This window comes from Manacus candei, unplaced genomic scaffold, assembly GCF_025592945.1.
Source record: "Manacus candei isolate 608988 ecotype Guabito, Panama unplaced genomic scaffold, ASM2559294v1 h1tg000017l, whole genome shotgun sequence".
Taxonomy (NCBI): Eukaryota; Metazoa; Chordata; class Aves; order Passeriformes; family Pipridae; genus Manacus; species Manacus candei.
Window position 1 is genome coordinate 24,684,375 of NW_026138065.1, and position 25,632 is coordinate 24,710,006.

A 25,632-nucleotide genomic window follows, 5' to 3' on the forward strand; every position below is an offset into this window, starting at 1 on the left:
CAGCAGCATCATCTTCCTGGGACTTGTACTGTCTGATCAATGTGTCTGCTTAAAAAATATTTTAGATGTGAAGTGACCGACTTAAGAACTGTTTGTTTCAGTGCTTCTCTCTTTAAGGCATCTTTTCCAATGCCATTTTTAATTATAGTTGTAACATAAGAATTTTTCTGTGTTTTGTGTTAGAGGAGATGCATTTGCCAATAATGTGTGTTTGAGCTGCCTTTCGGGAAGTGTTTGTCAGGATTAAATATTTATAGACACAATGGAGCATCAGTAGTGAGATTTGAGAAGACACATTTTGTAAACACAAAATTCATTTTACCTGGAATGTGAGTGGAATGGTACAGCTCAGATTACACTTGTGCTTCAGGGTAGTGGTGGAATTAAAGCTCAGAGTTTTGTAGTTTGTTTGTTGGTTTTTGTTGGTTTTTTTTTGTTTGTTTTTGTTTTTGCAAGGCCTCATTTGTGGTCTTCAGAGTTTTGCACTTTCCTGTTAGTTGTTACAAGATATGGAGGGTACTCGATACTAATAGGCTTGGACTGAAGAAGCTTTTAGACTTGATGTGAACTTAAAAGACTTTCTTAGGTATTTTTTTCCCCTTTTGTTTGCTGCAACTAGCTGCTGTGCTCAGCAATACAGCTGATAGGATCCATTTCTAATAGTAAAACTATTTGATATGGATACACCCCTGTTGGGCAGCACTTCTTGAAGTTGCATAAAAACTGGGTGATGTGGAGTTATCTTTAGGTGGGAGGAAGGAAGAGGGGGATTTTGAGAACTACATAATTAATTGAAGATTGCTGCTGTTATGATGTTTTGGGCTTACAAAATCACAGAGTCCCATGCCACATAGTTTGAATATGTAAGTAAGCTAAAATATTTTCTTTAATACGTATGCTGTTCAAACTAATTATATAAAGCTGAAGGGAATTTTTGCCTCTTGGAGTAAACTTTACCCTAGTCTTAAACATATGTTCTCACTTATTGTTGATAGCTTCTTTAATACCATAAAAAACTACAGCAGGTATTGCAAGAATTCAGTAACTTAATCTTAACCCTTTGAAGTTAAATCATCTGAAATGCATGTCATGCTGATACCTTTATAAAAACATAATGGAATTAAAACTGAAATCATTATTAAAACCAAGATCATTAATATAGTGTAGAACTTACTTCTGTGGCAGTAAAGATCCTGAATAATCCTAGACACTTTTTAGGTATTTTCTTTGACAGTGAAACTTGTTGAACTGAAAAAGCAAGATTTGTATTAAGGGTTTTGGAAATGTGTCATTGTGTAATAATGTTTCTACATTAAACTGATGAAAGTAGTGTTGTGGTTGACTGTGAAATGTAACTGGCTTTTTTTATGTGTTACTGCTTAACTATTGCATCAGTAAACTGATTTTCTCTGCTTTTCTTTGCTGTCAAGCAAAGCCAGTTTGATCTGCTGCAAGCTCAGTACTTTTGCAACTTGTTCTCTGTTAAAAATGGTAGAGATGGCATTAGTGGGAAAACAATTACTTGCTTTGTAAGCAGTGCGAATGAGTTATGACTAAGTATATTGATTTGCCTGGCCAACACAAACTCCAGACAGATTTTTTTTTTTTTTTCCATGGCCTTTCCATAAGAGGGTCACATGGCTGGTTGTTATTGCCCTGGATATTGTTGATTTCTACAAACCAAACTGCTTTCTGGGGAAATGGAAAGGTTTTTAAATTATTTTTTTAAATAGATTTTGATCACTGATGTGTGATGATGAATGGATTGGGGGAGGCTTATCCCTCTCTTAGCTTCTCTTACTTTGCAAAACTCTTTAACTTCTCTTTGATGTGGCTCTGCCAATTGCATACACAATAAAAAATTACTGACTTTCAAAATATATGAATTTCTAGGGTTTTTTTTTTTACTATCTAGGCAGGACAAACCACATCTCTTTGCTTGTGCCAAACGTGATTTTGTTTTTTCTTAAATTTCCCACCTTCTTTTCTTTTCCACTAAACCCCCAAAGGTGATATGAATATGCTGTTCAGAGTTTCTTGCTGCATTTAGAATGTAGGGAGCTAAATCTGTAAATCCCACAAACTGAAGCCCTAGTAATGGGATTATGAGACACTGAGATGACTCCTTACTTTTGCAGTCCAACAGGAATTAACAGAGCTCCCTCTTGTTGGGTACCTTCAGCATTGCCCTTTCCAGCTGAGAGATGGTTCTGGTGGTCAGTGCCCTACTGTCAGAGGTGTTAAGTTAAAATTTAGTAAACTGGTAATAATGGGTCTGAATGATATCCCCAAGTGATTGTACTGCTTTACTCTTCAAATTCTGGATTTGTACTTTAAAATATGGATTTCTTTCCATAGGTTGATTAAGAACATGTATTAGTTGGAAGTTCTGACATTGAGACAAAGTTAAGCAATTTTAGAATAAGGGTTAAATGGTAAATAAGGTTAAATAATGGAAGTGCATGATACAAAGGGATTATACTGTACAATGAACTGCTTACATTAGTATATTCCTGTCTCTAAAGAGGTTTTTCTATAGGCCTATGATCTTTTCAGGCACATTTGATACAAAGGACATCCTTTTATCCTTACTTTAGTTAAGACAGTGTACTTATAGAATAGTTTATGGTGAGAAGAAGAATAAGGGCTTGGCCTGCTACTGAGTGAAGAAACATAACGTGATGCTTAGAAAACTGTATGTTCAGTGCACTTGTTGCTTCAGATCTCCTTATTGCAGGTTAAGCTGTAATTATACCTGACCCCAGAAACAGAGGAACTTTTCTTAGATAAAGAAGATGATGAAGAACACTTACAAAAGTGGTAATTTGAAAAGCAGGTGAAATTTTACTGAAGGATAGTTTGGTTTGCCTCGTTCCTGGTCGCAGAACCAGTATCAGCTTCCGTGTAGACATATAAAGTTCTTTAAATGGGGAGAGAAGCCAAGCCCAGAACCTGTATCTGCATGGGACAGGTGGAAAAGAAGCACTGGAGATCTGGAGTCCACTTCCTAAAACATTGCAACAAATGTGAACTATTTGATAAGCTTTTTTAGTAACAAGTAATAAAGGTGATAAATAAACATAAATGTGGGTTTTCTCAAACCAAAATTCACAACCTCTCAAGTCTCATTTCATGGCATGATATCCAGTCTTGTTTGGTAGAAACAAATATGTTCTTAGTTTAATTAGTTATTCTAATGGATTTTTCTGTGGGATAAGCAAGGATGTTTCTCTAAATACTGTAAAGCTGGTGAAAAACCTTAGTTTCATGGATCACTGTCAGACCAGAGGATGTCTAGACTGAATGATCTCCGCAGGGTTCTGTCAGTAATTTTGACTTAAGTGAAACGTTAAGGCAATGCAGTATTAACAGCAGATGGTATCAAGCTAGGAATTGCTGCCAGTGCATTGGAAAACATGGTTAGGGTTCAGAATGACTTGAAGGAAGTAGAGAAGCAGTTGGAGAGGGGGGGAAAAAACCCATGCCTTTTGGATAAGGACAAGATTCAAGATCCTCTATTTATTTATCTCTACCAGAAGACTGTGGGGCAGTAGAATGAGCTTGGTGCAAAGTGTCTGGGAGTGTTGCTGTTAAGAAGACAGATGTGATTCTGTTAACACAGATGATGCAAACAGCTCAGGTGTGCTGTGACGTGTATTCAGGTTAAGTTTCTGTACAGCACCTGACAGTCCTCCATGCTAGGCTTAGGCATTTCACCCCAGGAAAAGCTACAGTACTTTGAGAGAGCATAGAGGAAAGTAAAGGATAAAGTCTTGAAAATGTAATTATTTTATTCACAGAGATATAGAACTGTTTCCCTTAAGAACAGAAGACTACAGAGAGAAGGAAGAATTGTTTTCAGGTGAGATATAAACAAGGAGAGTGTTTTTCAGTGTAGACACTGACAACAGAACCACTGATAATGTGTTTAAACTGCAACAAAGATGGTGTAAATGGGCATTAGAAAATAGATTGCTTGGGAAGACTTATGGTATTTCCATTTTTAGAGTGCCTCATAAGGCACAGATTAACTATGTCTAGACCGTGTTTTTCTCTCCCAGTCCTGAGAGGCAGGATTAGCAGATTTATTGAGCTCCTTTCTAACCATTAGAGAATTAGAAAATCCTAGAAGGCTTTCTAGAAAGCAGGGGCATTCGAATTAAAAAGGTATCAAAGTGTTTAATAGCATTGGGCCCATGTTAATCACCTTCTCATTTCATGCTAATGGGTCTTGCTATCAAAATTGCACATCTGTACTCTCTCATTTCCACTCCCTGCTCTTCAAAGAAAAGTAATATTGCATTGGAGGGGAGGGGGAAATACTTTTATAAATCTTCTGGCTCACTTCCATTTCATGTCTGTAAATATCTTCCAGTTGATATAGTAAGTGTATACTGATGGCTACAAACTTCCAGAATCAAACTTTATTCCCCAGCTATATGTAAAATTGCTTTGGGGATGAGGGAGAAATTAGACTCTTACCCCATGGTAAGTTTGATATCAGATTCTTAGATTTCAGACTGCTTTGCTCATTACTCTGAGTCAGAATTAAGATATAATATAAACCATTCCCTCATTAGCAGATACCAGTCTTTATCTTGCATGCCTTTTTTTCTAAACCTGGCAATTAAAATGCATGAATAAGAGGCAATGTACTCTGGTAGCAGGAACTTGGGCCTGGGAGAAAGAACTGTCAGCATCTTAATCTTAGACATGTTGTTGAATTATGATTTGCTGAAGGGCATGTTTAATTCCTGGCCCTCTTTTCCACACACAGAATGTAATGCTGTAAGGATTAATTTTTTTTGTCTCTAGCTGCAGAGATGAAAACTCTCAAACATGTCTTTCCACATTAAAACTTAGAATGTAAGCCCATGGTTTTCATTCATGGATTTTTAGGGTCTTTGATTATTCTGATACAGTATCTTCAGGTTAAAGAACAATAATTTAAATTTTGGTAGGTTGAAAAATAGCTATGACTATGGTATTTTCCGTAGTCTTTGTGTATGGAAAATGCAAACTCCTCTTTTCTTCCTTTGCTTTTTTTCCCCCACTACTATTGAAGAGAGCTCCTTTCTCAAGGAATTCACAAGTATGGTCTAGTTGTTGATTTGTTTCATTTATAAGGAAAGCTTGCAGAATTCAAATTTTATTGGAATCCCACTTCTTTTCCAAGTGAGAAGGCTGTATCAGTATTAACTGGTTTGACTTGTAGCATTGTCATAGAAATGCAGCTAGCCTAAGGATTTATTTTTTAATTTTAGTTCCATGTGAGGCTGAGGGCAATGCTCATATGATGTCATTCTGGTTGGACAAACCAGCAGTGTTGAAGAGTGAGAGGGTGTGTGGGGTCTTTAGGGCAATGATTTACCTTTGTTAAAACTGGTAGCATCAGGATGAAATCCCTGCAGGCTTCTTTCTGCAGGTGCTGTTTTAAGACCTCCACAGACGTTTGCATTTAAATTTATTATTAACGTCACCCCACAGGGTTTATAGTTCGTTCAGTAAATTCTTTGTGAAAGAACTGGCATCATTTTTTAAAAGGTTATGTTCAATTCTTGTTTCCACAGCACAAGTTGCCATGGATATGTCAGGTTCTTAATGTTTGTTTACAGAGGAGTGAGGTAGAGAAGGTTCATGCTAACTATTTACAAATGAATGTTCTGCTTTCAAATGATGCTGTTCTCATTGGGAGTTAACTGGCCAGTGAATGTAAATTCTACTCTCTGCTTTGAGAATGGATTAAATTCACTTTGAAATTACTTAATGCAGAGATGTTCCTGTGTATATCTTTACTCTGCGCTAGCTTGTCAGTTGTTGAGGTTGCTTTATTCCCTCTGCAGTAAAATAACCCTGCTGATTTTGTGTGCCCTGTGTAGTGTGTTGGAGTCCTGTCAATCAGCATTTAAATAGGGAGGGCACGTGCCCAGAACTGAGGAATGCAGTATTGCCACTGTAAAACCTGCTGTATCTCATGGACCTGCATGAGGCAAGAAGAGGTCCTAGACTTGCCATGAATGGTGAAAAGGGGATGGTGATTTTTTTTTTTTTTTGCTAAGAACTGACATAACAAGGAAATTAAGCCATAAAACTCCTGCATGCGTACCAGGAGAGACTACTTACATAATACAGCACTTAAAGTATGTTTCTGGTCAGTTCTCTGCCTTCCAAATCCTCTGCTTCGCTCCTTCCTAACTGCTCATTTACTTTTCTCCCCTTCCAAAATAAAGACCACAAAGATAAATGTGTTTATATAACCTCTGAAATCCTGATTCAGAAATACAGACTGCTGACTTTCAAGCCCATGCAAACTACCTGCTCAGCACACCAGACTCTGCTATTAAGTAACCACTAGAAAAAGTTAAAACAGAAGTCAAACATTAACTTGTTCCTTTCCCAGGTCACACTGGAAGAGGCTCGGGCAGGCATGTTTGAAAGCTGAAGAAAACGAACCCTGTCTTTGTCATAGTGAAGGTACAAGTAGACTAAGTGCTGCTCATGTCTTGTAAGCTGTGCAGTCCTTAAGGACAAGATAAACAACTGCTGCAGGACACATGGATAGTTTTATTTTTGTCAAATAAGGCAAAAGAGAAGGCAAAAGTCAAGAGGCAACATAGTGGACCTGAGTGAAAAGGTGAACGTACTCTTGTGGAAAGTGGAAGATAAGGAAGAAACACCTATTAAAGAAGCAGCTCTGTTGGAGATAGGTGGCTGCTTTTACTGGGGCAAAAGAAACAGCAGCAGTTGTCTTGGTAAAATCGAGCCTCGTTTAGGTGCTGTGATAAACTTAATTGTGAAACTCCACAGCCACAATGACTCTGTCCCCTTCCACTTCATCATCAAAGGCAGGGGGAGAAGCCTGGGCAGGATTGAACTGTACCAGTTGGTTCCCTTACGAGCTCTACTGTCAACCTTTTAAAGTTATCTCACACCTAAAGTTTATTAAAGGTATTTTGATGGAAGTGTGAGAGTCTTATACCTTGTGTGTTCCAAAAATCTGAAATGTCTGTGCAAAGAAATGCCATGTGTATTTTAAAATGTGTAAATGAAATACCCTCAGTGTGCTAATTTTAGTGCAGTATGTCTGAGCTGAGTTTCCAAATGAAGGTAACAAGATGTTCTATGGGTTTAGTATCCATAGCAATAGCCAGAGGTGTCTTTGTGAGGTGATGGGTACAGATACAGCTGTGTTATAGGCTATGCACGTGTAATAGAAGAGCTCTTTCATTGCTTTTATAGGTATAGTGCAAACCTTGAGTGACTTGTTCAAGCTAAATACACCTTCATTTTCCACTCAGAAACAGGAACATGGAGTCTGTACTTCCTGCACCTCTTTGGAGATACAGTTTGGTTGGTTCCTTCTTTGTAGCCAAACATCTGTTCAGGAGTGTGTGCCAGAGAGAGAACCTTTATCTTGCAGAATAGTGAGGCAAGCTGTAGTCTAGTTTTCTTTGACACAAGTTCAACTTCTTTGGGCAGAAAGTGAGCTTGGATTTCAGGAGGCTAGAATCACATGTCTAGGACTAAATGAAGTTGTGAGAATTTTCACTGGAATCTCCGAGAAAAGGATTTTTAACTTCAAGTTTTGAGGTGTGGCTCCCTGTCCTGCCTCTAATATATAGCCCATGTACCACAAATGTACAAATTTATCAGGATATTAGAGCATGACAGTGCTTGGGGATGAATGCCTTTTGCAGTCTATGCTTATTAGGTGTTGTCTTGACAATACCAATCTGTCTCTGCTGATAATCACCAGTTACCAAATGCTCTTGGGGTAGTGTGCTTTTATGGCAGTTCAAGCCTAATTTCCAAGTAGATTTCTAGATAAAAAACCTCTGTGTTTGGTTGTTTTGGTTTTTTTTCAATCATCCCATGTGTTTATTTTCCATACCTGGAAACTGTGCTTGGGCTAGTGACAGGGAAGAAAATCCAAAGTTCTGTATACATCTGTTGGATTACTTCATTTTCCATCAGTCCTCTGGCCTGACCCAACAGCCAGCTTCCAATGCTGATGCTGCCAACCATCAAGATCCTAAATATTCATGGAACACTCTATTAAATGTTTTCAGATTAACACTTATTGCACAGTAGAAAGTGCCTCAGATGCAGAATGTCAGGGGAAAAAATAAGATACCCAGAATTTTGTTCTCTTATTCCAAAAGGGGTGACTGCTCCTATGAGTGTGTTGACATGGAGGAAGCTGAGCAGCCACCTTGTTCTTACACTTGCCTCTGTATTACTCTTCTGGAACAGCTCATGGGATATGAGGTACATTTGGAACTAAATAGCCACTTAGAAGAGGCATTAAAGTGAGAATGCTCATCTGTTAGATTCTGGTTTACTTAATACTTATCTGTTTTTTTCCTCAGTTTTTTCACATAAGATTCCTTATCTAATGCAAGAAATCGAAGCTTGTTCTATGAGCCATAAAAATCAATCTTAATATTCCGAATTTATGAGACTTAATTATTGTCGTTTCTCTGTAATCTACTTTTGATGTAAGTATTTTCCTTCGAGAGAGGAATAAATTTGCGTTACTGTTTAAAAGATTCACATTTGAGAAGTTTGTCCCAAACCACGGGTTAGGTTTAAACCTTGAAATTCCCCTTGTCTGCAGATGGGATGTGGGAGTTTCCTGAGAGTTTGTGATTTGCACTTCTTTGCTGCTTTGTGCAAACAGTACTTGATAGCAGGAGTTTCTCTCCAACTGTATTTTTGCAGAGATTTGTTATTCTTTATTTGATCCACATGCTCTTTATTAATCTTCTGTGCTGAATACCTGAGAGAAATTATGATAGGTAGGTATGCTGAGTTTAATTAATGAAGGCGTTGTTGTATATGTCTGAAAGTTCTATAGGGGACCTCTTTGCTGGCTAGAACTGTGTATGTGACTGTTCTGTAAGGCTGCCAGGGTTTGAGAAAATTCATACTGAGAAATGGTATTTTTATAGTTTCTTGAAGGGTGTGGTTGAGTTCATACTGTTCTTATCCATGTAAGAGAAATGACTGTCTAAACAGTATGTCTTGATTCTCTCCCAAAGTAGTAGCAAGCAGGTGTGTGGATTTGCAAAGTAAAGGAATAAGAAATTATTCTTACCATATTTTTTCATTCTCATTTAAATAGCTGAATTATTTAATCTTCCTACCTGTTACTTTTAGTGATAATTCAGCTGAAAGTTTGAGAATGGATTCTTTGCTTCTGGGGCTCTCGATGTGATGTCCATCACCTATAAAGTCCTGACCAGGGCAGAGACCTAAGGCCTTGGATGCCTTTTATGTTGTGTTATGTTTTTTTATGAAACATTAAGTGTACTAATTTTAGGTATTGTTATTTTCTCCTATTATAAGCTATTTAGTGCTAGAATTCTATATCCCAATGTCTGTAAAGGAACCTCTTAAGTAGCAAAATTAATAGAATTACTGTGAGGATGTGATTTTTTTGTGAAACTCGGAATTAAGCACATAAAAAGTTACTCTTTTCAGTGTCTTGCTGTGCTAGAAAGAAGGATTTCTACACACAGAGAGCTCTACATACTTTTCAAGGCATGGCAAGAATGTCAGTTTTCATAAGTAAACTGCACTTTCAAGTAAAGTGGCAATGCACTTAAAATTGATGTTATAAAGCCTACTTATTGGCTGATCAGTGATCTGTAACCTTTAATTTCTTCCTATATATAAGCTTTTACATATTTTAGGGAATAAGAGATTCATAATTTGAGATTCATTTATTTAAAATATATTTTTGGGTTGGCATTTGTGCATTTGGTATCACCTCTCGGGCAGGTTTTTTGCTCTATGTTTCTGGCTAAATAGCATGGATGTGCATGTTAGGGATGTGTCCTGGGGACTCTCTGCTGGGGATTTCTTAGGTCTGTAAAACTCTGTTAGTGCACAGAGCACTTGCTCACTCTCCTGTCCTAGAAACAGTTGTTGCCCACAAATGCTGGCATTCCTGTGAACCTTACAGTTATAATGGTGTTGAAGGGAGTCTGAAGTGCAAATACACGTTATTAGAGCATTGTATGTATTATACTGACTCATATTTAGCAGAAGACTGTGGCTTGCCTCAATCCTGCAGAGCTGCAGTTAAACTTTTAATTGTTTTCCCTGATATTTTAGACTTTTTAGCAGCTGTCATTAACATGCAGTTGAACAGTTTGAGTGCTAGTTGGAAACAGGTGGTGCATGCTCCGGATATCTTGAGATACAAATGATGAACAACAATGTTGTTACTGAAAATGTAGATATTTGTGTCAGCTTGTGTTGGTTTTGTTTTAGCAGAACTTTGATATTCTTTGCTGTGGAGGAGTATGTACAAAGTGTTCAAAAATGAATTTAGGGATAAAATGTTGCTGAAACATTAGTTCATTGTAGATGGCTAAGGCTGTACAAAACCAGCATAGAATTTGCTGACTTGATTGTAGAGGGTATGGATTAAACCAGCAGCAGAATGTCATAGCTTGCAGCTGAAAGACAGCTTTGTATGAAGCATTTCGTTTAGCATGCTATGATTCCCACCAGAATATTCCCATGTTCACTGAATGTGGCATGTGTACAACTGAGAGATACACTTGCAGAACACAGTGGTATCTTTTACAAGCAGACACTTTGGGATGGCTTAAACTTCAGGCAGGGGCTGTTATTTTGTACCTTGTTTGGATAGTAGAAACATAGTTTGGAGTAGCCTATACCCTGTAGCCGTAGCATTAGTTTTGTGTCTTAAATCTGTTGGCAAATTGAGCCTTTTAAACTTGCAGCTAAATGTGCATCATGTCGGGTGCACTGTAATTGAAGACTTTAGAGAAGAAGAATAAAATTGAGGCAATTAATTGGGCCTCCTTAATTGAATCTGTGGCTGAAACACTCTTATTAAATCTTTTAAAAATATTATCCATATCTTTCTACAATGTTGTTGTGCTAATCTGTTCAGTCAAGTAAATGAGGGTTGATTCAGACCTTTCTTTTAAGTGAAATCCCCAGACCATTAAGCCAGCTAAAATAAATGTAGACATTTGGTTTTCATTAGTGTTGTAACTGAAACAAAAACATTTTAATGACTGATCCCAGAGTGTTTTGAAGTTTTTGCAACTTTGCTAGGAAGGTATTTAAACTGTAGTATCAGTTGCAAGTTGGCCATAAGCCAGGTTTTCAAAGCTGTTTCAAAGCAAGATGTTGGGTTGCCAGAGTGTTATGAAACAAGAAAAGTTTGAGAGGAGAGAAGCAGTAGAAGGTAGTTACAATAAAATTTGCACTGGTGAAATGAAATTACCTGCTAAAAGGACACAGTGACAATATCTGTGCTGTATTAAATTTGCTACTTTGTTAAAGAGCTGTTTCAGTTATTTGGGAAGAAACACAATTTTGAGCTCTAATACTTACATGAATAAAGAATCAACTACCCCAGAATCAGTGTACTTATTAGATAGTTTTCAGTATCTTAAGCTTGCGCAAAATGAGAGCCTCTTCTAAGTAAAGAACTTGTATGTTGCTTACAAGATCTAATTTAAAAAATGCTTTTGGGGAAGATATTTAAGTTGGTCTTGATAGATGATGGCAGTAAAATCTGATAAAAATTAGCATGGGGACTTGGTCTTTGACGAATAAAATAATCTGTAGCTCTACATTTATGGAGATTATTAAAGTGCAGTAAGAGGAAGATTCCTTATTCTGAGTCATGCTGTAGTCACAATAATGTCTCATGGAAAACTTGCTGAAGTTGTTGAAACCTTCTGGGTGATCAGGGGTCAGCTGGGGAGCCAGGGGGGCTGGATATCAAGAGCTTCATGGTGTCCAAACTGCATTCTTGTGGTTGTTGCTTGGCCTGGGTATGCAGAGTCCCAGTAGTGGTGTTTACCAGAGTAATCTTAGGTCTTGGTGTTTGTATTTTGCTTTTTTTTTTTTGGTCCTGATGGGTGATTTGGGTTTAAGTGGCAATTAGGAAAAGACTAGATTACTTCATTTAGGCTATAGAAATGCACAGTTATTTCAGCTAGGGAAAACCAGCACTTCTAGGAGAAAAAAAAAACAAAGAAAAAACAACAAAACTACCAACAAAAACAAACAAACCCAAAAAAACCCTGCTCAGATGGAATTACTGAACTGTCTATCTGAATAAGTTTGAATTTTGATGGGTTCAGCTTCACAGTTGTAACCTTAGTGAAGTGATTTAGTTTAGAAGTTTAATTGACAAAAATCAGGTGTTCCTAAAAAAATCCCTCTATCATAAGCAGGAAGCAGTGATCTGAGAGTGGCTAAAGGTCTGGGTAGCTTCTGAGGGTTTCATCCCAATACTTGATTTTATATAATCACCTTTTAGGAATAATGTTGTTATGTAGAAGGTGTATAGCCAAGCTGAACTTAAGTAAATTGTTTTATCTTTTGCAAGTATTATGTTGCTGTGTATCTGTTCTATTAATTCAATGTGTGGTATCTCATGTACAATATATACTCTTTTCACTGACTTTATAAGGATTCTGTAACTTTCTTTAAGCTTTGAACAGAAATATAACGTTTTACAACATCAGTTTTGTATGCCATGAAATTTTTATTTGAATGCTTGAATTAAAGGTTACAAATGTCAGATAATGAAAAGTTGAGATATGATAATGAAGCTGCCCTTCTGGGAAGGGTTTGAAAGGCAGTCTGCCTTTCCTCTTCTCCCATATTCTGTCTCTGAAATATTTCTTTTGTGGTTTCATTACTGGGATGTTTTAGCTGATTTGTCTCATGTACTAAAGCATATGGAGAATGGCTACAATTCTGAGACTGAATTAAAGGAATGGCTTATTTCTCACATGCATGCAGGTGAAGAAAACATAGTGTATTTATACCTTCACGTTCTGCAAATGGAAATAATGGAACAGATGCAGATGCATGTTTGCTTTGGTACCTTTAGCTACAGGTTAGAAATACATTCATATTTATTTAAGCTTTTTTTGCTAGGCCATGTAATAGTTACCTGACCACAAGATTGTAATAGGGAAAAAGATTTTTGCCCTTTCTTATGGTTAAACTCAAGATACCTTGCCTCAGCTGAAGATTTTTTGGTAGTACTGGTTGTATATTTTTCAACCATGAAAAGAAACAGTTCGTCACAATTCAGTGTAAGGAAGAACTTCATTTCATGATCATGAAATGCTAGAAACTCATATATAATTATACTGTGCTTTGAAACTGCTTCCGTCATATTTATTTTTTTTAAATATTTTCTCCCGTTCTAATAGACATTAGAGATTTTAAAAAATGTTATTTTTGTCTAATTTTAGAACTTAAATTTCTTGAGAGCGTTTAGTTGGGACTTATGACTATGTGGTAGCACCATAATCTTGATACTGAATACTAAATATTAAGTTGGTGCTAGTACAAACACGGAAAGAAACATCTGATCTAGCCTAGGGCAAGGAAAAGCTTACTAATAAGGGGAGAGCTGTTCAGTACCCCTTTTTTGTACCAATTTATTCACTACTTTGTTTTAATACTCTGGTAGAGATGAGATAGAGATGGCAGAGGACTGAATAGCAGCGAGAAGGCCGAAAGAAGCCAAGTCCTTACTTGTACAAGGCCTGTCAGAATGCTGGGTATGTACAGGGGGAACGATGCTTTTGCAAGTGCAGAGGAACAGGAACAGAATAAGCAGGAAGAAAAGAGAGTGCACCTTTATTAAGCTGGAGAAAAGGCAAGCTTAGTAAGAACGTGCAGAAAGTGCTGTCATAGGTAGTTGAAAGAATCTGTTTGCTGGGGGAATCTTGGTCTAATTGTTTAGGAGAGAGCTTATCATGGATAAGGTCAAATGGTCAAGGACTAGCCAATGGCAGTCACTCAGGCTCCCTTTAGAATAAATGGAGAGAGACTCACACCTTTCAAATGTCATTTTCAAAGAGAATATTAAGACAAATGTTTCAGCAAGCAGGTAATCGCTTCCAGTCCTGGGGCTGAAGTTGCACATTGCAGCTGAGCCAGTGCAGTGGCCTTGTCTTTGCACCAGCTCTGGCCTGTGTCAAGTCCACCTTTGAGGCAGCTTGGCTTGCTGGGAAGGGGGGAATATAACTCAGTATGAGGGGCTCTGAGGGAGAATGGTTTTCTGTGATCTTTGCCAACAGAAGGAGCTCGGTTTGGGGGCTGAAGAACACCAGTCAGGTCTGGTGGGGCAGGGATGGGACTGGAATCCTATCATAAGGAATCTTACCTCAGAGAGTGTCAAGCTATTTGCTATGGTTTAAGCCAGAGGCGTGAAAAGCTTAACACCTTACACAGAGGATGTTTACCTCTCTTCCAATAGTCTTTCTGTTGGCATTAATAGTATGAGCAGCTAGAAGTTCTTGTCCATAAAAATTTACAGTGCACTAAACCTTGCTGTATTCCACGGATAGCATCATGTGGCAGTGAATTCTAAAGGCTGATTGATTTCAAAGACATCAAGATGCCAAATTTAGATTTTTATTGAATGTTCTCTTGTTCAGGAGCAGAGAGCTTGCCTTGTTTCTGTTGTATTTCTCTCCACTGTTAGGCTGCAACTGGGAACAATATTCCTTCTAATGAGACTCCTGAGCATGGAGCTCCAGTAAGAGCAACAACATCTGTCTGTAATAAGGCTTTGCTCTTTCTCCTGCTTTGTTATTTCCATATGCCAAATGCTTGGTGGCTTCCTCCAACTCAATCTTACTCAAAGCACAGGAGGTACAGGGAAGAAAATGAAGGTGCTGTATGCAAATGCATGAGAAGGAGGCAGCTGGGGGGGAAACAACATGAGGTGGGACTATAACATGCAAGTCTCATGAATGTGTGAGACTGCCTAAGTCTTTGAGGCAATGAGGACAGAATTTCCCAGTTCTGGCTGACTTCTCTGTGCAGTTATTCCCCATAGAATTTTCAGTATAGTGTACTCCTTTTCCTTGCAAGGGGAATACCTTGTGTAACTTCAGTGCCTTTTTGTATAGATGGGCAGGTTTTCCCTCACCTTCTGGGAAAGCGTTAACAGTCAGAATGACAAGTGTGTTATTATGCTAGAGAGAGTTAAGATGAAGGTTAGATGGAAATTCTGTGGCTGGGAATTGGTTTCTGGATACTGGTAGAGAAGAAGAAAAGCGAGGACTTAGAGAAAGATGCTGCAGCATGGACAAGCACTTTACTTTTGAGAGAAGGACCTGAGGAATCCATGAAGAACAACAGTGAAGAGGTTTCGGATGGCAGTTGCATTAAAGGTAAACTTTACTAGTAAAGTAATTGACTCTCTAAATAAGAGCTGATCAAATGAGCCATTACTACCTCTGAAGAACTGGAAGCAGAAAAGTTGAATTTATCAGATTTAAAAGGCAATTAAGTAAACGAGGATTCTTTTTACTGAATCTTTTTATTATTTTCATTGTTCTTTTAATTATTGTTATATCTGATTTGACTCTGTTACAAAGCAGGTAGAACAATTACATGATTTAAACTATAGTGCAAATATATGTATATTTGCACCCTAATGACTGTCCTTGGGTGGGATGGAAGTTAGGCACAAACTGTGGAGGGCGAGGTCTTGCAGTAGAGGAGGGTGTGCCTTAAGATTACATCAATGCTTAACTTAAACGTTGATCATGTCAGTGGAAGCAAAACAATTTCTATGTGATTCATGGAATTGCTGATTTGGTTGGTTTTTTTCCTCCTGTTTGCTTCATTGCTTGGATAAGTAGTGAAGTCTGGAGATGACTGTAGGAACACTTACTTGAAATTTAGAATTAACCCTTTTCCATTTGATGAAAGAAAAAGTACAGCCATCTGGGTGAAGATACTGGCACAGTTTCTTTCTAGAAATGGAAAATGTATGGGGTTTTTAGGTGATAGAACACGGAGTGAAGCTTGCAAATTGAAGCTTGCATGTGTGTGCTTTCCTGTTCCCATGTTCACATTACCCCATCAACATCTTTAAAGGGACAGTGGCTGAATAGCAGACTGGAAATATTTACCTTCTGCATTTCCAAGTAGAACTACACAATAGTACCTAAAGATCAGAGATATACTGTGTGTTCTTCCTGTGAGCCATGGAAGTTCTAATCATTTAATTGCAAAGTAGCTATGAAAAAGCAGTGTCCAACACTAACTACTTCTACAAAGCAAATAAACTTATAGAAATGCAAATATTGCAATTTTTGGATTATAAGAAGCATAGAAAATTTGACCATATTTTTGCAGAATTGATGTTATAGAGGTAAGGCCTCTGCCATATCTGAAACTCACCTGAAAATAAGAGACTCCATTATACAAAGAGTAAAAAAACCTTTCATAGTTATGAACTTATGGCTTAACTTCCAGGGAAAGCACTGTCCATCTTGTGACAGTCATACTTTTCTCTGAAGAATCATATTTTGTTGGTTTTGAGGCTTGAGAAATTCTTATCTTGTGAATTAATTCAGCACAATCATTCCTCTATTTCAATCACAGAAATGTAAGTACCTGCAGTTATAGAGGCAGCAGTGTGTAGCATTATAGCTACTTTCTACAGGAGACATGATTTCATGAGCTGCAGAAAGCAGTAATGCCTTTGCTAATGCATAAATACAGATGCTTCAGCACCACTGCTAATGGTTTCTCATAACTTGGTCAATGTTGGAGAGAACTGTGTAATTTCTGTACTGATTTACATGTAGTTTCTGCTACTGTATGAAACCAGCCTGCCTCTAAAGTAATCAAGAAAAGGGACTTCTGGCTCACTTTCATCCAGCAAGAAGAATCCTAGCTTTCTGTTTCTTACTGAACGTTCACTTTCAGTGTTCCACTACTGCCATTGATGACATTAAAGATTCTAGAAGCAAAATTTTAACATGATTAACCTGAGACATTAAACAGAGATTACTTTAGAATTTCTTAAGCATTTTTGGTTCATGAAAAGTAGAGCAAATCAGCAGACTGTGAAATAGCTATCAGTCTGCCTTGAAGTTTTAAGCTGGGAGTGGGAGTGCTGGAATGCCAGATTTCTGCCTCCTCCCTGGCTTCTACTTTTTGAGACTTTGTACTGCACTTTTTCAAAGAAAGGTCATGAGTAGGAATATAGTCCTCTGCTGTTCCTGAGTGCTCAAAGTCCTCTGTGAGGAGAGAGTGAGAGGAGTGATAAACTGCTTTTTCTTTTTCCATTACCTCATCCTTCCACCTCCTTGTTTTTTCAGTATAAGCTGGTGTTGCAGACACTACTTTTTTTTTCCTCCTCTTACACTGACCTGATGGGCAAATTGCATGTTTTAATGGTTTGGTGCAAAAAACCCTAGCTTTTGGTTGTGCTGTGCTGTAAAATGGAAGCATGTACATACTGTGTTTCTGCTTAGCTTAGCAATTACAGGAGAGAATAGCATTTGTATTACTCTTTTCATTTCTCAAAGCTAGATGAGTATCTTTTCATAGCTTATTTCATGACCTGGGGAGGGAATGACAAACCACCTCACTACTTGCATTTACTCTCTATCCTATACAGCAGTTCACAAGAGCACATCCTGGCTGGGGAATGGAGCAGAGTTTCTCAGACACATTTTAGCTCTGTGAGTTATTTAGTGGCAGCAGCTGCCTCCATCTGTGTACATGTGCAGGAAGAGATGTTCAGCTGAGCAGGCGGCTGTGCTTTTTGTTGTGGTGTGCATAATGCTCACATATGGTCTCAGTTTGCAAATCTGCAGAATATGGCATTTTTTTTATGAAGCTTATTGAGCAAAATATGGCTGAAAAGCAGTGTATATGTTTATATTTTAAAAACAAACAAACAACCTCCAAAACCCACTCTGAATCTTGTTGTGGTAATTTGGAGGCGTAGCCTGTTTGGTCATCTATCAAAATTATTTTCTGTTGTAAAAGACAGGTATGTTATTTTTCTTTGTGTATTCCATCCTACAAGTGAAATATTGCTTTCTGTCGGAGTCTTCAGAGAGTGAGCCAGGGCTTTTAGCCTGTACTCCCAGTTCTGACAGTGCACCTAGAATCTATTTGCAACTGGCTGAGATAATCTCAAGCAAAGTTTCAGTTCACTTGGTCTGTGAACCTCAGTCCACAAAATATATTCTCGATGCAAATACATCTGTTTGGGCATTGTGATATTAGTTGTTATAAATGAAGAATTTCAGATTGATTTGTAAAAAACTCCCTGAAAACAGAAAACTCAAAAGCATAAATTCTATTTTAGGATAAAGACAACTGAATTTTCCCTTTTCCTTCTAAAATAATCTGGATATGATATAACACATGTAACTCTTTTTTGCCAAAATAGTGGCCACTTGCCCTACTGCTTGTGTTATTGAAGCTCAGCAGCCAATTATTTTCTCTAATACTGTGATTAAACACTTGTTTCACTTGTGCTTGCAGACTGAAAGGAAGGAATGGTCTAAGTCCCACTTCTGCACCAGACAGATTAATATATTGACAGCTTAGCTTTTCTGAAGAGGAATTGTGACTTGGAAATCTTATGAGGGAGTCAGTGAATGTGAAGGAAGAGTTTATTAGAAACAATAAACCTTCAGGGCAATTTGGACAATGTGTGGCAGAATCTAGGCAATATATAGCAATGTATGTATGGCACAGAACAGTGTTTTCACTTAATTGCCACAAAAGCTTGGAGTTTGAGAGCAGAAAATGAGCAGACAGACTAAGGAAGCTGATATATTGGCACACATATCTTAAAAAGGTAGTATCATGTGTGACATGGAAGAGGGACTTCTGACACATACCTGTGAGTTCAAACAGGACAAGTTCAGGTGTGGTGCTACTGAAGGTCAACTGGAGAGAAAGCAAGCTGGATTTGCAGTGCCCTACAATCTGCACAGAAAGATTAGAAACCATGGCATAACTAGTGTTTAAAACCATCTAATTACTTTAAGGTATTTGGAGCCAACAGCTAAGTTCTGGTGCTTCCAAAGAAACTTTTGTATATGGGCATAAATAATGTGAGCTAAAAAAATGAGAAGCAGAGCTGCTCAAGTATTCTGTCAATCTATTCTTGTCCTTCTTGTGGAGTACAATGTTTTTTTTTAAAAAAAATCTATATTTTTTCAAATGTTGTTGGAAATACTGACTCCCATTCTGCAATGCTGTATCTACCAGTGATCAGTATAGACATGTCCCACTTTGAAGTGGTCTGTACTTAATTACCTTGTTGAAATTCCAAGCAGAACTCCACTTAAGACATTTACATTGAGATTCCCTTGTGAGAATGATCCGTTCAAACTCTGTTTCTTTTCAGTCCAGGTATAACTACTTTTTAACTCTTCTAAACTTTAAGAAAAATTGGATTTCATGGAAAAAACCTATATAGAAAATGTGAAGTGGTATGGTATTCTGATACTGATAATGAGAAACTTTGTTCTGATCTCTCTCTCCTGATTATCCTTTGCAGACATGTGATCTTCATAAATGAGTACAAGTAGTTTGTACTAGTTTATTTTCCACCTCAAATAAAGAATATAGAAACATGAGATCATATGCCTGATGTAAATCAAGTGTTAAGAGTATTAGAAATCTCCCGTCGTTTGCACAAAAATATTTACCTTTGGATTACTTGAATTATACAGGTTTGATTACATTTTGGGTACTGAGTAAGGTACTTTATATTCATGTAGCAGGCGAGATCAGCATGATGCTTACAATTTCTTGGACTGATAATTCATGTAGCTTTGTGCACCCAGCTCAAACTGCGTCATGAAGGCCTTGACTGGAATATCCTTGGGGGTCTTCTGGCCTGGTGGTAATCTGAGGTATGCTGAGATAACTTCAGGCCATTTTTGAAGGCAAGTCTGCTCCCCTCTCATCAGTCCCGAGTTTTCTAATGAATAAAGCTTTTTGCTGGGGAGAAATGAGCTTTCTATTTAAAAAAAAAAAAAGTCATCTTGGTGGTTTAATGCAATGGAAACAGGCATCTCTGTGCCTAGAAATTCTTGACTCATTGAGCCTGTTAGTACTGAAATCAAGCCATCCATTCAATTTACATGAGCAGTGAAAAAGTTACCTGATAACTTTTTTTATTGGATACTGCCTGAAGCTGATTATCAACTAGCATGTTGGAGATCTTCATTTCTTATTCCTAATATCTAAGCTTTATAGTTACTTTCTGAACCATTTTGCATGCATATGTTTAGTGTTTTGGTATCTTTGCAAGTGCCTTGGTTTGAGGTTAAGAAGCCATTTAAAATTTCCTCGGTTTTTAATACTCAGTTTTATAAATATTTAAAAAGCTACTTGTTGATAATTGCCTTGTTTTGTTGGTAATATCTAAACTTAAATACAGAGAGTAGATGTTGTTCTCTTCTACTGTGTTGTTTCAGACTTGAAAATTTTTGCTTGAAGATACTGCAGATGAAATAATAATAATCCATTCCAGAGAAAATGGAAATGCGATGATAATTCCTAATAATTTTGTGAGGTAAAAATTGCGTCTTGGTCTAAAAGTGCCAAGTTAAACATAGTTCTGACAGGAAGTCATCTTACACAAAATGTAGAAGTTAGATTTTAATTGTATTAGACAAACTAAAAGACGGGGCTGCTGGTCAAGTGATGTGAAAGGGGGGGGAATCAATGTTAACCTATTTGATAGAGGGATTTGCAGGGGAATTTTAAGGAGTTGTACAGATGTTGGGCTAGTAGTTGCTGGGCTCTCTGGATAATGGTAGGGTGAAGTTATGGCTATAACTCTATGGTTGGCTCAAAAACAGCAAGAGGATGGGAGGTCCCTGTTGAAACTCCATTGGTATGACTGGTTTGGGTGAATAATCAGCAAAGTATGGGAAGAGAATGACTACAACCCTAAACTCTCCTTTAAGAGAAAAGTTGTACCAATTCTAGGCACCCAGGAGCCACTGCTCAAAAACAATTCAAGTCTACAAAAAAAGTGTAAGAAAACTAAGGGATGCCTCCAGATACTACCAGCCATGAGGCTTTTGGGAAAGGAAAACGTCCATTTCTAACTTAAACTTCTGTGATGCCAGTCCCAGTAGCTCCAAGACAGACACATATTTTTCATAGTTTAAAACTTTCTGTCTTTTTTTTTAAGGTTGAGAGATGAGGAGATTGATGTGACTATCATTTTCAAGTGATGGAAATTATCCTTGCATCTTATCGCTGTGACTTCTCCAGGACAGTTTTCTTTCATAGCCTACGAGATTTACAAGCAATTCTTTGTCTGCTTCATCCCTGTGCCATGGGTGTCACCAGCCAGTGTATGTGTGTCCCATTTGTGAAGTGTTCCTGCTGACACTGTGCTGCTCAAACTCACAAAGCATCCTTCAGATATAAGGATGTCTGTACTGAGCAGCTGCCAGAAGTTGAAGGCAGCTGAAGGCAGCACAGCTCTGCAGGCAGGTGAGCTGCTGTTTCCAGCCTGTTCAGATGACAAATTTGGTTCATGTTACTGCTGATGGAGAGAAGGTGTTACAAATGGAAGAGTGAGGCCAAGAGCTGCTGTTGGGATTGGACTGAAGTCAGTGAGTCCAAGGCAGGACATGCACCTCTCCTAGTTGGGTGGTGTAGCAGTACTGGGGAAGCAACAGATACCCTTTGTTTTTGGTGGTTTTTTTTGACAAAATGTCTAGCTAGCTGGTAATTTGATGTATCAAAATTATATGTACTAATGTTTTTCTGTTCTAAGAGTTTATTAAAAGCATTGCTTGTCTTCTCTTCTCTTCCTTCCTTTCTGTCCCCCAACACAGATTGGAGAGAGAGAGAATCTGCCCTGATAAAGGAATTTCTAAACCTCATCTTAAGCTTTTACTGTGCAAAAAGCATTGTCAGTCCAGAGTGGGCGAAAGTTCATGCCAGGACAAACAAGATGCTGCATTCAGATGCAGAAGGTTGCATGGGACAGCAGTTTTTGCAGCATGTGAATGCAAATAGTGAATCAGCAGTGCCCAGATAGCAGACAACAGTGGGGTCATGGGGTTTCTTAAAACAGCACACAGTAAGATTTATGACTTAGAATATCACAGACAGTGCATTAAGGCTATTTCTAATGTGCAGAAATACCCATGCATAGGTTTGCATGTTGAAGTGGTCAATAAGTTTGCCCTGTTAACCCTTCTCAGGACAGTGAACTTCCACGTACAGCAGCTGAGACACAACCTCACTCCATATCCCAACTTAACTTTTTGTTCTGGAAACTAAGTGTATGTGTCTCTACATGTATGTCTGTGCTCCCTCTGCCTCGTGATGCATTGGATTTGTGCTGCTTATAACTTTTTTCAAGTAAAACAGATGTGACTGGCTAAAGAACCTTATTTTTTCCTCTTGCTTGGAATCTATTTTAGATTGCCTGGGATGTAAGAGGGGAAGTCAAATATTGCAAAACGTTGTTCTAAGCTGTGACAGTGAATGCCTGATTATCTTAAGTCTCCAAAGAATGTGCTGATTGAACCAGCACAATCCTTCCACAAATACTGGTTTCTCTCAAACTGATAAAAACTTAAGTCATCTTCTTACCTGTGACAAGGTGCTTCAGGAATTTTTGCCTCTTTTTGACTTTTAGGGAGGGAAGTAAGTTTTAAGGGTTTTATTATTATACCCAGCTCTTATCTAAGGCAGATCCTTGGGTTCTAACCTGATGATATAATACATTCAGTATTTGCTCTTCTGTAATGTTATTCTGGCTCCCAGACTTATTCACCCTCTTTGAGTCCTTTCATTTTCTTCTCAGAAAGTTTGTCCAAAAGATAAGATTTACTTTCAGATGTGTAGCACTTTCAAATGCAGACTTCCAGCAGTACTGGGTTTTTGACTTCACATTTAGGGTAAGTTGAAGTCTTACTTTACCATGTGTATTGTCATTTTTATTTGTCTCATCTCTGCCTGGTTCAGCTTATTCTTGTGGCCATATTGTGAAGGTGTCCTGTAGTGGGGATACCAGTTTTGGTTGTTCTCTTGCTGACCTCCCATCACAAATTCACAGTGGATGTCTGAGCTTCTGTCTGTCAAGCCATGTTCTTGATGCTGTGATATCCACCTTGGCATCTGTTTTGTGGGAAACTTCATTGAGCCAGGTGCTCAGCATATGAGATAGTTGTGCACAAACAGTGGCTGGCAGTGGTTGGGCTAAAATCCTCAAAGTGCCTAAACTGGGTGTAGTAAAGACGTGCCTGTGCCTAAAACCCTACAAGAATCTGTTGGTAGCATATTCTCCATTTAGTTCCGTTGATATTTAGGATTTTTTGTGTGTCAAAACAGCAGTGCTCAATTCAGCTACAGAACTCTCACTGTTTGTATTGTTTCTACCTGCCTGAGGCCTATTGCTTTAAAAAATATTTCCAAAAGGAACACATTGTATGGTATTTTAAAGCAATGTTCTGTTTGATTATGTACTGAATAATTAAGATAATTTGCTTTTATTGGCAGTAATAATATTGTTATATAAGCTTTGACATTTATTTTTCAGGGGTGAATACATTCTAAAAAAGATATTTTAGAACCATTTAATGGAAAACTTCTAAAGACCTATCATTTCATTTTTTTTTTGCTATTGGAAACACAAAATACATAGGTAGCCAAATTACTTTCCAGCACAACCTACTAGCAGGCAAGGGGATTTCTGCCTCAGTGCTGCAGTTCATTAAAGAGCTGTAAGCAGAAATGCTGGAAAAGTTTGCTGTAGGCATGTGACAAGAGATTCCTGATAACCTCAAGGCTGCCTCCCAAATGATCTTATTAATTCTGTGAGTAATCCGGGGAAAACCAGTAGGGTTTCTTTGACTTTTGCCCTCCAAGGTTGCAGTTTTTACAGCTTGGAGCAGCTATTAGTAACAATAACTCTTGAAGTGTAATTTAAAAAACCCCGGGAAGTGTGTTCCTGTTTTTCTTTCTGATGCAGTTACAGCTGACAACTCCTCTTCCTTTAGCCCCTGGTTCAGTGTGCTGCTGTTCCTGGAAACCCCTTTGGAATGTCCTAATGAAGACTTTCACTTGCCTGAAGTACATCAAATGTAACACATGAGCCTGGTTTCCAGCAGAGACTTCATTGTGCGTGCAGTCAGCTGTTTCTCAAGAGTCACACTGTTGGATGGGTAAGGAAGGAAAGGGTTGCTTTGTGCAGGCTCTGGGAGGTTTTAATTCTTCTGTACTGGGAAGACTGCTGTTAACAGTTGTCAGCTCATTTGTGTTCGAGGTAACTAACCCAGAACCAGGAAGTGATCTCTTTTCTAGCTTTTAGTGAGGAGCATCGATTAAAATTTAGATTGTGTTCTGCACTGATGGATGGAAGAAAGTGCAAAAAGTATTTGCATCTCTTCTTGTGAACACGTTCTCTTTTTTACCTAGCTTGAAGTGGGATTATTTTTCAGTTTCCCTTTCAGAATTGTTTTCATTATCATTGAAATCTTCTATTGAAGAGTAACACAAAGAGCTATTTTAAATTGCCCTTCTCCTTATGCAGCACCTTTCAGAGTGGTATCATCCCACCTAGAACTGGGCTACTTCTTTCCAGGTGCCTTTTCTCATTCTGTTTCATTTTGCCTTTGCTTTCCAGAGTTGACATCATATATTCTTGCATTGGAGAGTATCTTGCATTCCTGAGAGTATCAGACACTAACTGTTCTGAAAGGCTTGTATCTGTGGCCTGTTGTCTGGACATTACTTACCATATATACATGACTGTTATGTCTCTCTTTAAATATTTCCCCTTTTTAAGACTGTTTATTACTGTGCAAATTAACCTTGGCCGTTCTTTAAAACTGCTTTTCCAGCTGAAGGTGGGAATTCTTACCTTGCTAGTCAGTCTTAGCAACGTATTTCTTTGCTGTATACCCACATAATTTTGGGGCTGTTACAGGTTTTCAGTTTGGCTAGCTGCCTTATCTCTCTGCTTTTAATTCAGATTTGGTGAAAGCATACCTTTTAAACCACATAAGTGGGAAAGCACATAATTGGATGGAATAAAGAGTTTTAAAGAGTTTGGTCCTGTCCTCAGGAGTGTTTAACCTTTGGTTACTGCAGTTAGGAGACTAGGAAAAGTTCAGACTTTTTTTCAGCTTTTTAAAATTTTATTATAATTACTGGTTTTGAAGCCAGCAGATGTGTTGCTCAATGCACCAAACAAGTAGATAATTTTATTGTGATTACACTTATCTTTGGAAATATTTTGCATTTTTTGATAGCTGTTAAACCTGAAGTCACATTATAATCCTGAAAAGTTATAATATTCAATATAGCTGGTTAGTATTATTTCCATTATTAGCTTAGAAAAGTAACAAAATCCAGTAATGCTATTTGGAAACATGCTTTTTTTCCTCCATATAGTTTTGATAAGAAAACCTACCTTCTGTAGCTTGCTCATGAACTAGATAAAATGAGAGTTCGTATTTCTTTTTATGCTTATCTGTCATTGTTCTTCAGAGACAGCAAAAGTGTCTTAATTTCTGATTTGAGAAATATTTACATCCCAGGACCAGGTCATAGAAACATCTCTCTCCCTGTTAGGTATAATATATGTGGCTGTTGGTGGCATTTAAGCATGTTCTCCTTTTTGCTTCTCACTTTTTCTGGTTAAAGTCTATAAGGTCAATCTTGTCAAATAGTTTCTTAAATACTGTTAGAGACATATTGACCTATGTGGGAAATATTTCCAAATTGTAGTTAGTGACATACAACACACCTTGGCTTCCCTGCTTTGTAAACCAGATTTGTGATACTTGGTGAGTTTAG

At 37.9% G+C, this 25,632-nt stretch overlaps 1 protein-coding gene across 3 annotated transcripts in view; it reads left to right on the forward strand.

Moving 5' to 3' along the window:
• Window positions 1–25,632, forward strand: part of DISP1 (dispatched RND transporter family member 1) — a 91,991-nt gene that overhangs the window by 8,349 nt on the left and 58,010 nt on the right. Inside the window, exon 1 of one of the 3 annotated variants that reach the window (XM_051783543.1) lies at window positions 13,560–15,200. The exons of the other annotated variants lie outside the window; for them this stretch is intronic. The gene's annotated coding sequence lies outside the window, so the exon portion shown is untranslated. Of the gene's footprint in view, window positions 1–13,559; window positions 15,201–25,632 lie in introns of those variants that run through there. 3 annotated transcript variants of the gene reach the window in all.